Here is a 12563-nt window from a genome sequence, read left to right as displayed (position 1 = left end):
AAAAGAGCAATGTGGGAGGAAGTATGAGTGATATTTTCCACATATTTCTAGCAGGGAGTCAAATATTTTTCAAATTTGAAATATATAGTTAAAAATAACTCTTTTTAGACATACAAGTGCTCAAAATTTTACCTCTCATGTACACTGTCTCTGGATATGCTCCACAAAAAGGAAGAAGTAAAACATGAAAAAGGGAATTATCAGATCAGGAAACAAAAGACATGGAATGGATAACTGTCATACACGACAGCCCAACCTTTCACATTCCGATGATAGCGTAAGTTCCCAGATTCTGAATCCTATCTTCCTGGAGGTGAAATGCAGAAGGCTTGCTTTTCTAGCCACCTGGCAGCTAGAGTGCAGGCACATGGCCCAGGACTTACTAAACAGAAGCTTTCCTGTGAGTCTTCTATTCCGAAGCAAGGAATGTAACACACCCAGCTGTATTTAGCTGTGTTGTTATTGTCACTGTTTGTTATTGTTGGGTTGGGTTGGCTTGTCTTAGAATGATGGCCACAGACATGTCCAGCTTTTACTTACAAGCTTATCAAGTAGTATTTCTGACATTTCAGATGTGAATGACAGCAGTGCTGGTACTGACTTCTTAATCACATTGGAACTTGATATGATTTTGTGTACTTTTCATGGGCTATTAGCCATAAACCTGGTCGTCTGGCTCTCTCGATTATTCTGTGTTATCTTTTAGTACACAGAGAAAGCTTGTTAAAAACAACCCAAATGTTATTACTCCCAATAAAAAGCTGGCTTTAAAAGCTACGTCTTGCATACATATATGTGTATGCAGCACGCACATGCACACGCACACACGAGCTTCAGTAATTCTTAGGTCTCAGCTCAGTTTCCTTTTCTTCAAAGTCAAGTAAAATTAAGCTTAAGTTCACAATACTTTACATGATACTATTTCATTGTCTAACCTATTCTTTAGGCTGTTGTTGAGTGATGGTTGGTGAGATTTACAGTAAATTTTTGTCATCTTTTCTGTAACTTTCCATTTTACTTTTTCTGGCTTTTTAAACACGAGTGGATATTTTTTATAAAAGGCATAAAATACTTATACTACATTTTATGGAAATGAACAGTTTCCTTCAGAATATTTATTGCACATTTAAGAAATATCTTCCCCTGTGCGAGCAATTCATCGTATGTGGGTGCGGGCTTGCACGTGAGTGTGTGTGTGTTCATGTTGTATGAGTGTGCTTTTGTGTGTATGTGTTAGTTAAGGATCATCGGAAACTAGTCCACTATTAGACTAGTTTTTTTTCTAATCTTTATTATGTATTCATATCTCATTTATGTGCCTGAACAGAATTTGAGAAATGTAGAGGTCATAATTTCATATGCCTATCTCTCATCACAACAAAAATTTAAACCTGTATATACACATGTATTTTTATATGGCACATATGGCATTTCAGAAAGAAAGTAAGACAATTTTATACTCATTATTCTAATATGCCAAAGTTTTTCTCTTCAGAAAGAAACTAGAAAAAAGAGAGAAAAACACACATATTTATTTTCTTTTCAGCTCCAAAAAGTCATGAATATCTACAGAGGCTTATCTCCCATAGTAATATGCAATGCTAAGTGCTCCATACCCAAGAACAACCTGAAAGAGAGATTGCACTCTACATAATTATGCAAATTGATCTTTTTTTAAAAGTAAAAAGCAGAAATGACAATATGCTAATATGGCAGCAGCATTGAATACGATGAGGATTATTAAAAACAAAGTGTTCATGCCCAGAGTCTTTTTTTACTTAATATTTTTTTATAGCACACAAACCTCCAAAGGAAATATTCAAAAAAGAAAAGCTCCCAAATCATAATTACCATAATTATACTTTTTCATCTTAAAATCCTTTACACACCCCTGGAATAAATATTATATGTCATATATAGTATCATAATTAACGTAAATGTTCGAAGAAATGATGCTTTGATTGCTATTTGCTACATATTTTAGCTAATGAGCCAGAACTACACAGTGTATATGTGTGGTATGTGTCTATTTATTATTATTAGCATAGTGGCTTTGACTAGCCTTAATTAAAAATCTGCATAAAACGATTCTATCCCATTGTATACAATACACCACAGGAATGCCTAACAAAAATTAATATTGGAAGCAGTGAATAATTTAGACTACTTACCAAAGAAATGTGTTTTTAAAAAAAGCTTTCAAAGGAGAGAAGCCTTGTAAAAGTACATCTGAGATAAGCAATAGCTACAAGCTCTTTGCTCAGCCATGTGAATGTGTTGTTTAATTATGGATCAAGTTCAGTCTTTAGCTCCTTGACCACTGTGGATTATTCTTTCCATTTTCTTCTATGAGATCATGCTGAGCTGGGGTGATACATAGATAAAAGTTTGCTGTCATTCACTTGCCTATATTCTCTGGAGAACCTCAAAAATGAGAATGAGGCAAGGATGAGGAGGATACCTTTGGAACACTTTGAATTTGAGTAAAAAGATAAATTCAATTTGTATTATTCCAGAACAAAATACATTTCACTCTGAGCAAAAGATTTGAGAATCAGAGATAATATTGTTTTGTGAGTTTAGGTCCATGAAAAACAGAGTGACCAAAATACAAAAATGAATTTGTACTTTTGCTGCTAACACGCATAGTTCAAAGAATAGCGGAAGACATTATTTGTATAATGGTGGCTGACGGGCAAATCAACTGCCATTTCTCTGAAAAATAGAGTGGTAATGGAAAAGGGAATTTGGAAATGTTAAGATAATACTATTTAATGTCTGGCTTCTTCTTAAAGGGAAAATATTTAATTTCAAATAGTCAGAATTTCTGCTTTTTAACTAATAATAAATAAAAGTAATTTACTATTTTTTCCCCAAAGGAGGCAAATTTGTATGAATGAAGGATTTTTAAATGGTGAGTAAATGTGTCAGTTCCCTTTTTCCCACTAACTAGCCATTGTTCTCTAGTCAACATCTTAGGGTTTTTTATTACATACCTACAAAACGAAGTGACTTACTAAAACACTTTGGAGACCAAAAATATTATGATTCTAAGACAGTCTGAATTTGTCTGTAATTCTTCTTCCGTCCTCTCCCTCCAATCAGGTTTTTGCTTTTCCCACTTTGAATCCGCTCTTGCTAAGATACATGACAATTTTCACTTGGCTAAATCCAATGATCCATTCTCAGTTTTCTTATTACTTAATATAACTCTACTTTCTTTCCACCCTTATAACTGCAAATTCTACACTCACTACGGCAGTCAAGATAATCTTTCTCCTCCACCTCCCTCCCTCTTTCTTTTCTTTCTCTCCCTCCTCCTATTTCTCTTCTTCAACGTGTCCAGGTCAATCAAGTTTTCTAAATTTTTTATTGTGGCAATGTAAGTAGAATAATGCAAACATATGCAAAATGAGTAGAATAATATAATGAATTACAATTGAATACCCATGTAGTCATCACCCAGTTTCTGCAATAATCATCATGCTGCCATTCTTATATCATTTTTAGTTTTATACACTTTAAAACCTGACTCTCAGTTATTTTATAATACTTTTTGAAGTGAAATTTATTTACTTTGAAATACACAAATGTTAGCTGCACAATATTAAAAAATAGATATACCTTAGTAACCTCACTCCTCTATCATCATCTAGAACATTGTGTCTCCCTACAAAGACCCCAAGTGTTCTTTTTTTTTTTTTTTTTTTTTTTTTTGAGACAGAGTCTTGCTCTGTCCCCCAGGCTGGAGTGCAGTGGCGCAATCTCGGCTCACTGCAAGCTCTGCCTCCCTGGTTCATGCCATTCTCCTGCCTCAGCCTCCCGAGTAGCTGGGATTACAGGCGCCCGCCAACACGCCCGGCTAATTTTTTGTATTTTTAGTAGAGACGGAATTTCACCGTGTTAGCCAGGATGGTCTCGATCTCCTGACCTCGTGATCCGCCCGCCTCGGCCTCCCAAAGTGCTGGGATTACTGGCATGAGCCACCGCGCCCGGCCCAAAGACCCCAAGTGTTCTCTGGTCAATCCTCACCTCCCAAGACAATCACTTGTCTGATTTTTTTAAACAATGGAATTATTTTGCCTTTTCTAGAATTTCATATAAAAAGAGTTAAAGAATATGTACTCTGTTGTATCAGGCTTCTTTCACCCATCAAAAATGTCTGTGAGATTCATCCATGTTGCGTGTATCAGTAGTTTATTCTGTTTATTGCTGAGGAGCAGTCTGTTGTGTTAATTTGTCACATTTTCCTATTATGGATATTTGAGTTTTTATATTCTCAGCATTTCCCTTGAATATATAGCCAAGAGCATAATTGATTGGTTAAAGGATAAATGTATGTTCAACTTGAAGATAAACTATCAAAACTTTTCTTTGAAGGGTTATAACATTTTACATTCCCAACAGCAATAAATGAGAGTTCTATATCTCCAACATTTGATGTTGCCAGTTGGGTCTTGTCTATTGAATATAATTTACATACAATAAACTTTAATCTGTGGGTTCGACAAATGCCAAGAATTATGTAACCACTACCATAATTAAGATATGGGATATCTCAATCACTCAATAAAGTGTCTTAAGGTCCTCTGTAGTAAACCTTTCCTTAGACTCTGGAGACTACTGAGAAGTCTTCAGTCCTCATATTTTTGTCTTTTGCAGAATGTTATGTAAATGGAATCACATCGTATGTATCCTTTCATGTCTGACTTCTTTCATTTAGAAAAATGCAGTTGCAATTCACCCATATCAGCACATTTATCAGTAATTTGTCCTTTATTTTTGCTGAGCAGTTTTCCATGTAATAGTTATCCATTCACCTGTTGGACATTTGCGTTGGGTTCAGTTTTTGCCAATTATGAATAAAGCCACTATAAACATGTGCATACAGGACTTTATGTGAACATAAGTTTTTATTCCTCTTGGATAAATGCCTAGGACTTGATTATAGGTTGTGTGGTAAGCATATGTTTAACTATACGAGAAACTGCCAAACTGTTTTCCAAAGTGACTAAAGCATTTTGCATTCCCACCAACAATGTTTAAGGATTCCAGTTGCTCTGCAACTACATCACCACTTGGTACAGTCAGTTTAATTATTTTTTAAAATTTTTAGTTATTTCAATAGGTATATAGAGTTATCTCATTATAGTTTTAATATCATTTTTCTAATTGACTAATGTTGAACATCTTTTTATGCGATTAATTGCTATCTACATGTCCTCTTTGGTGAAATATCTGTTCAAATTGGTTGCTCAGTTTGTATTGCATTTTTGTTTTCTTTATATTTTCTAGATACAAAACATTAAAACATTTTAACCCCATCTATGTTTTAAACTTTCAGTATCTTAATAGTGTTTTTCCTAAAGCAGACATTTTAAATTCTGTTAAAGTCTGATTATCAGTTAAAGTCCAACTATCAATGTTTCCTTTTACAGACTGTGGTTTTTGTTTTTTTGTTTCTTTGTTCTTATCACATGTGAGAAATTTTCACTTAAATAAAGGGCATTGAGATTTTTTCTTTTATTTTCTCCTAAGAATTTTATGGTTTTAAGTTTTAGATTTACGTTTTTATACACTTTTAGTTTTCTATGCCACGAGACATGAGGCAGAGGCCAATGTTCTATTTGTTGCATGTAGTTATGTTGAATCACTCCATTTGTTGAAAACAGAGCGTTTCTCCATGAACTGCCTTTGTACATTTGTAAAAATTCAATTGACCATATATGTGGGCATTTACTTCCACACTATTCTGTTTCTTTAATCTACGTGTGTCTATTCTTCCACTGATAACACATTGTCTTGGTTAGTGTAGCTTTTTAGTAAGTTTTGAGATTAGAGAATGTGAATCATCTTTGTTTTAACTTTTTCAGCATTGCTTTGGCTATGCTATTTCCTTGGCATTTTCATATACAGTACCTTTTAGAATAAGCTTATCAATTGCATAGAATTATGTCACATCTTATACCAATTTGGAAATAAGTGACATCTTAAAAATATTGAGTATTTCATAAAATACTGGCAAACAGAATCCAGCAGCACGTCAAAATGCTTACCCACCACGATCAAGTCGGTTGAGGCAAGGCTGATTCAACACATGCAAATCAATAAACGTAATCCATCACATAAACAGAACCAGTGACAAAAACCACATGATTATCTCACAGATGCAGAAAAGGCCTTCGGTAAAATTCAACACTCCTTCATGCTAAAAACTCTTAATAAACTAGGTATTGATTGAACATATCTCAAAATAATAAGAACTATTTATGACAAACCCATAGCCAGTATCATACTGAATGTGCAAAAGCTGGAAGCATTCCCTTTGAAAATCAGTGTAAGACAAGGATGCCCTCTTTCACTACTTGTATTCAAAATATTATTCAAAATTCTGGCCACAGAAAGAAATAGGCAATCAGGCAACAGAAATAAATAAATAGGAAGACAGGAAGTCAAATTGTCTTTGTTTGCAGATGACATTGTTATCTATTTAGAAAACCCCATTGTCTCAGCTCAAAAACTCCTTAAGCTGCTAAGCAACTTAAGCAAAGTCTCAGGGTACAAAATCAATGTGCAAAAATCACAAACATTCCTATACACTAATAATAGACCAGCAGACAGCCAAATCATGAGTAAACTCCCATTCACAATTGCTACAAAGAGAATAAAATACTTAAGAATACGACTTACAAGGGACAAGAAGGACGTCCTCAAGGAGAACTACAAACCACTGCTCCAGGAAATAAGAAAGGACACAAACAAATGGAAAAACATTTCATGCTCATGGATAGGAAGAATCAATATCATGAAAATGGCCATACTGCCCAAAGTAATTTATAGATTCAATGCTATTCCCATCAAACTACCATTGACTTTCTTCATAGAACTAGAAAAAACTACTTTAAATTTCATATGGAAGCAAAAAAGAGCCTGTATACCCAAGACAATCCTAATCAAAAAGAACAAAGCTGGAGGTATCACAATACCTGACTTCAAACTATACTACAAGACTACAGTAACCATAACAGCATGGTACTGGTACCAAAACAGATATATAGACCAATGGAACAGAACAGAGACCACAGAAATAATACCACACATCTACAACCATCTGATCTTTGACAAACCTGACAAAAACAAGCAATGAGGAAAGGATTCCCTATTTTATAAATGGTGCTAGGAAAACTGGCTAGCCTTATGCAGAAAACAGAAACTGGACTGCTTCTTTAAACCTTATACAAAAATTAACTCAAGATGAATTAAAGACTTAAATGTCTAATAAAACCATAAAAACCCTAGAAGAAAATCTAGGCAATACCATTCAGTACATAGGCATGGGCAAAGACTTCATAATTAAAACACCAAAAGCAATTGCAACAAAAGCCAAAATTGACAAATGGGATCTAATTAAACTAAACAGCTTCTGCACAGCAAAAGAAACTGTCATCAGAGTGAACAGGCAACTTAGAGAATGGGAGAAAATGTTTGCAATCTATCCATCTGACAAAGGTCTAATATGCAGAATCTACAAGGAACTTAAATTTACAAGAAAAAACAAACAACCTCATCAAAAAGTGGGTGAAGGATATGAACACACACATCTCAAAAGATGACGTTTATGTGGCCAACAAACACATGAAGAAAAGCTCATCATTACTGATCATTAGAGAAATGAAAATCAAAACCACAATGAGATACCATCTGACACCAGTTAGAATGGCGATTATTAAAAAGTCAGGAAACAACAGATGCTGGTGAGGATGTGGAAAAATAGGAATGCTTTTACACTGTTGGTGGGAGTTTAAATTAGTTCAACCATTGTGGAAGACAGTGTGGCGATTCCTCCAGGATCTAGAACCAGAAATACCATCTGACCCAGCAAACCCATTACTGGGTATATACCCAAAGGATTATATATCATTCTACTATAAAGACTCATGTACATGTATGTTTATTGCAGCACTGTGTACAATAACAAAGACTTGGAACCAACCCATCAATGATAGACTGATAAAGAAATGTGGCACATATACACCATGGAATACTATGCAGCCATAAAAAAGAATGAGTTCATGTCCGTTGCAGGGACATGGATTAAGCTGGAAGCCATCATTCTCAGCAAACTAACACAGAATGGAAAACCAAACACCACAGGTTCTCACTCATAAGTGGGAGTTGAACAATGAGAACACATGGACACAGAGAGGGGAACATCACATACCAGGGCCTGTCAGGGCAGGGAGGAGCAAGGCGAGGGAGACCATTAGGACAAATACCTAATGCATGGTGGGTTCAAACTTAGATGACAGGTTGATAGGTGCAGCAAACCACCATGGCACATGTATACCTATGTAACAAACCTGCATGTTCTGGACATGAATCTTAAAACTTAAAATAGAAAAAAAAATTTAAAAATTTAAGTATTTCAATCCCTGAACACTTTTCATCTCTCCAGTTGTTTAGGTCTTGTTTAACTTCTGTCATCACTGTTTTGAAATTTTAAGCATATACATTTTGTACACATTTTTAAATATATGTTAAGTATTCTTATTTGTGATATTTTAAATGGTGTTTTTAAAATTTCAATTTTCAATTGTTGTTAGTGTATATAAATGTAATTTATTTTTGAATATTAAACTTGTATCCTTGGGCTTGCTAACCTCATCTATTAGTTCTAGGAGTCTTTTGTAGATTCGCTGGATTACTTATGTATACAATTATGTTGTTGGCAAAAAGAGATCATTTTCTTTTTTCCTTTCCCATTTGCCTATCTTTCATTTGTTTTTTTTGTGTTTTGTTTTGTTTTATATTTTGCCTATTACACTGGCCAAACTCTCCAGTGTTGTGCTAAATAAGAGTGGTGAGAATGGACTTTCTTGCTTTGTTCCAAAATTTTGGCAGAAAGCATTCAGTCATTCAGCAGAAAGTATCAAGTTAGATATAAGTTCTTTATCAATGTTCTATATTAAAGTGAGGATGTTACCTTTACTTCAAGTTTGCTGAGAGGTTTTCTTTTTAAATTTTAAGTGGATATTAAATTTTTTTAGGCCAGGCGCACTGGCTCACGCCGGTAATCCCAGTTCTTTGGGAGGCTGAGGTGGGTGGATCCCCTGAGGTCAGGAGTTCGAGACCAGACTGGCCAATATGTTGATACCCCATCTTTACTAAAAATACAAAAATTAGCCAGGCATGGTAGTGGGTGCCTGTAATCCCAGCTACTTGGGAGGCTGAGGCAGAAGAATCTCTTGAACCTGAGAGGCAGAGGTTGCAGTGAGCTGAGGTTATGCCACTTTATTCCATCCTGGGCAACCAAGTGAGACGAGACTCCATTTCAAAAAAAAAAAAAAAAAAAAAAATTCAGATGCTTCTTCTGCATTTATTTTGAAGATTATTTGGTTTTACTTCTTTAGTATGCTGACATGGTGAATTACTTTAATTTTCAAATGTCAAACAAAACTTTTCATTTTTCAAATAGACCCCCTTGGTTCATTCATTCATATAATTGTATAAATTTAAGATGTCAACATGTTTTATTATATGCAGTGAAATGATTACTACAGTCAGGCAAATTAATATATTAATAACCTCACGTAGTTGCTTTGTGTCAAGAACGTCTAAAGTCTATTTTCTTTGCAAATTTTCTGTGTACCATATAATACTGACTATAGTCCTCATGCTCTACATTAGATCTCCAGACTTATTCACTTTATATAACTGCAAGTTTATACTCTTTGACCTGTATCCCTCCATTTCCTCCTCTACCCTCACACTGCTAACCACTGTTCTAATTTCTGTTTCAATGTATTTGACTTATTAATGCAAGTGACATCCTACAATATTTTTATCTCTGTCTGAAAGGTCTTTACATAATGACTAAAGGGTCAATTCAACAAAAAGATATAACAACTGTAAGTATATGTGCACCCAATGGCAGACTGACTAGCTGTATAAGGCAAATATGGACTGATCTGAAAGGAGAAATTGACAGAAATACAATAGCAGTAGGAGACTTCGATGCTCTACTCTCGGTAATGATAGAACAGTGAAACAGAAAATCAGTAAAGAGTTGACATGAACAACACTGTAGATTAAATGGATTTAATAGACATATACAAAACTTTTCACCCAACAGCAGAAGAACATGTATTCTTCTTCAGTGCACACAGAACATTTTCCAGGATAGATCATATGTTAGGTCACAAAACAAGTCTTAACACATTTAATAGGTTTGAAATCATACCAAGTATCTTTTCCAACCACAATGGAATGAAACCAGAAATCAACAGCAGGAGAATAGGAAAACTCCCAAATATGTGGAAACTAAATGACACATTCCTGAAAAACCACGGGTCAAAAAGAAAATCAAAAGAGAATTTTAAAAACCTCAAGATAAAAACAAAAACACAGCTTACCAATACTTACGGGGTACAGCAACAACAGTACTAAGAGGAAAGTTTACGATAAAAAAATCTACACTAAAAAGAGAAGAAAGATCTTAATTAAGCAACATAATATATAAAAGAACTAGAGAAAACTAAATTTAAAGTTAGCAGAAGGAGGAAAGAAATAATAAAAACCTAAGCAAAAGCAAATCAAATAGAGAATTGAAAAACTATTTAAAAATCAACAAAACTGAGTTGACTTTTTGAATAAACAAAATTGAAAAACCCTTAGCAGGACTAAGAAACAGAGAGAAGACTCTAATAAGTAGCCAGAAATTAGTGATATTGCAATGGAAGCCTCAGAAATAAACATTAGCATAAAAGACTATTATAAACAATTACGTGCCAACAAATGGCATGTAACACAGAAGAAATGAATAATTTCTTAAAACATAAAACCCACAGAGTAGAAAAACAAATGAACTCAAACCATTTTTTTCCTCTCCTCTTACAATACAACAATAAGCATCACAGAAGCTTTCTATGACCAAAGGTGTGGGGATTTCTTCCCACACACCAAGCAGGAAAGCAGGTCTGCAATGGGCACAAGCTGTGTGTCCTCCAGTTCAGTTCTGACACTGTCTATCTGGAGAGAGCATCAGATACCACAGGAAGACGGCTTGGTCCCTCAAGAACCACCACCCTCCCAACCCCGCACTTTCCCATCAGTTTCAAGTCTGGGCCTCTGGGACTTCTGATGACTGATTTCAAGTTGGGGTTCCCACAATCTTTTCTTTCAATTCAATTAATTTGCTACAGCAGCTAGCAGAAATTAAACACGTACTTATGTTTACCAGTTTATTATAAAGGATATTACAAATAAACAGCCAGATGATGAGATATATAGGGTGAGGTCTGGAAGAGTCCTGAGCACAGAAACTTCTATCCCTGTGGAGTTGTGGTGCACTACCCTCCTGGCATGTGGATGAGTTTTTGTTCACATTCCTGAAAGCCTCTGTGTGTGCAGCTATCCGGAAGCCCTCCCACCCCAACCCTGTCCTTTTGGATTTTTATGGAGGCTTCATTACGTAGGCATGATTGGCTAAATCATTGGCCACTGATGATCAACTTAATTTTCAGGCCCTCTGCCCTCGCTGGAGGTTGGGGGGTATAGTTGAAAGTCCAAATCCTCTAATCATGCCTTGGTCTTTCTGGTGACCAGCCCCATCCTGAAGCTACCTGGAGGCTGCCAGCCATTAGTTAATACTAAGTGTACAAAAAGATATCTCTTTGGAGATTCTAAGGATTTTAGGAAAAGAGTGTATTGTATGCCAGGAAATGAGATTGAAGACCAAAAATATACTTCACAACATCACATCTACCAAGACTGAATCAAGAAGAAATAGGAAGCCTGAGCAGATAAATAACAAATGGAGACTGAAGTAGTTATCCAAAACCTCCCAACAAAGAAAACCTAGAACCAGATCAGATGACTTCATGACTGAATTCTACCAAACACTCAAAGAATCAATACCAAGCTTTCCAATCCTCTTCTCTTCCTGAAAAGTAGAAGTAGAGGAAATATTTTCAAACTCAATTATGAAGCCTGCATCAGCCTGACATCAAAGCCAGACAAAGATGCCACAAGGACAGAAAACTACAGGCCAATATCTCTGATGAACATAGATGCAAAAATCCTCAATAAAATACTAGCAAACCAAATTCAACAATACCCCATGACCAAGTGAGATTTATTCCTGGGATGCAAGGTTGGTTTAGCATATGCAAATCAAACAAGGTGATATATCACATGAAAAGAATTAAAGATAAAAACCACATGATCATCTCAATAGATGCAGAAAAAACATTTGATGAACTTTAACCTCTTTTGTGATTAAAAACTCTCAACAAAATAAGTATAGAGAAAATTTCCTCACTATAATAAAGGTCTTTTTATATATTACTGTATTGATTTTCTATGTTGAAGATTTGTGTCTATTTTCATAAATAAGGTTTGTCTGTAAGTTTTCTTTTTGGAATGTCCGGATTTATTGTCAAGATAATTTTGATTTTAAAAAATACGAGTCCTAAAGTGATTTCTTCTATTTTATGTCCTTAAAGAATTTTTGGCCAGGTGCAGTGGTTCAAACCTATAATCCCAACACTTTGGGAGGCTGAGGT

The sequence above is a fragment of the Hylobates moloch genome, unplaced genomic scaffold (assembly GCF_009828535.3).
Source record: "Hylobates moloch isolate HMO894 unplaced genomic scaffold, HMol_V3 SCAFFOLD_6, whole genome shotgun sequence".
NCBI lineage: Eukaryota > Metazoa > Chordata > Mammalia > Primates > Hylobatidae > Hylobates > Hylobates moloch.
Note: the sequence above shows the minus strand (reverse complement) of the source record.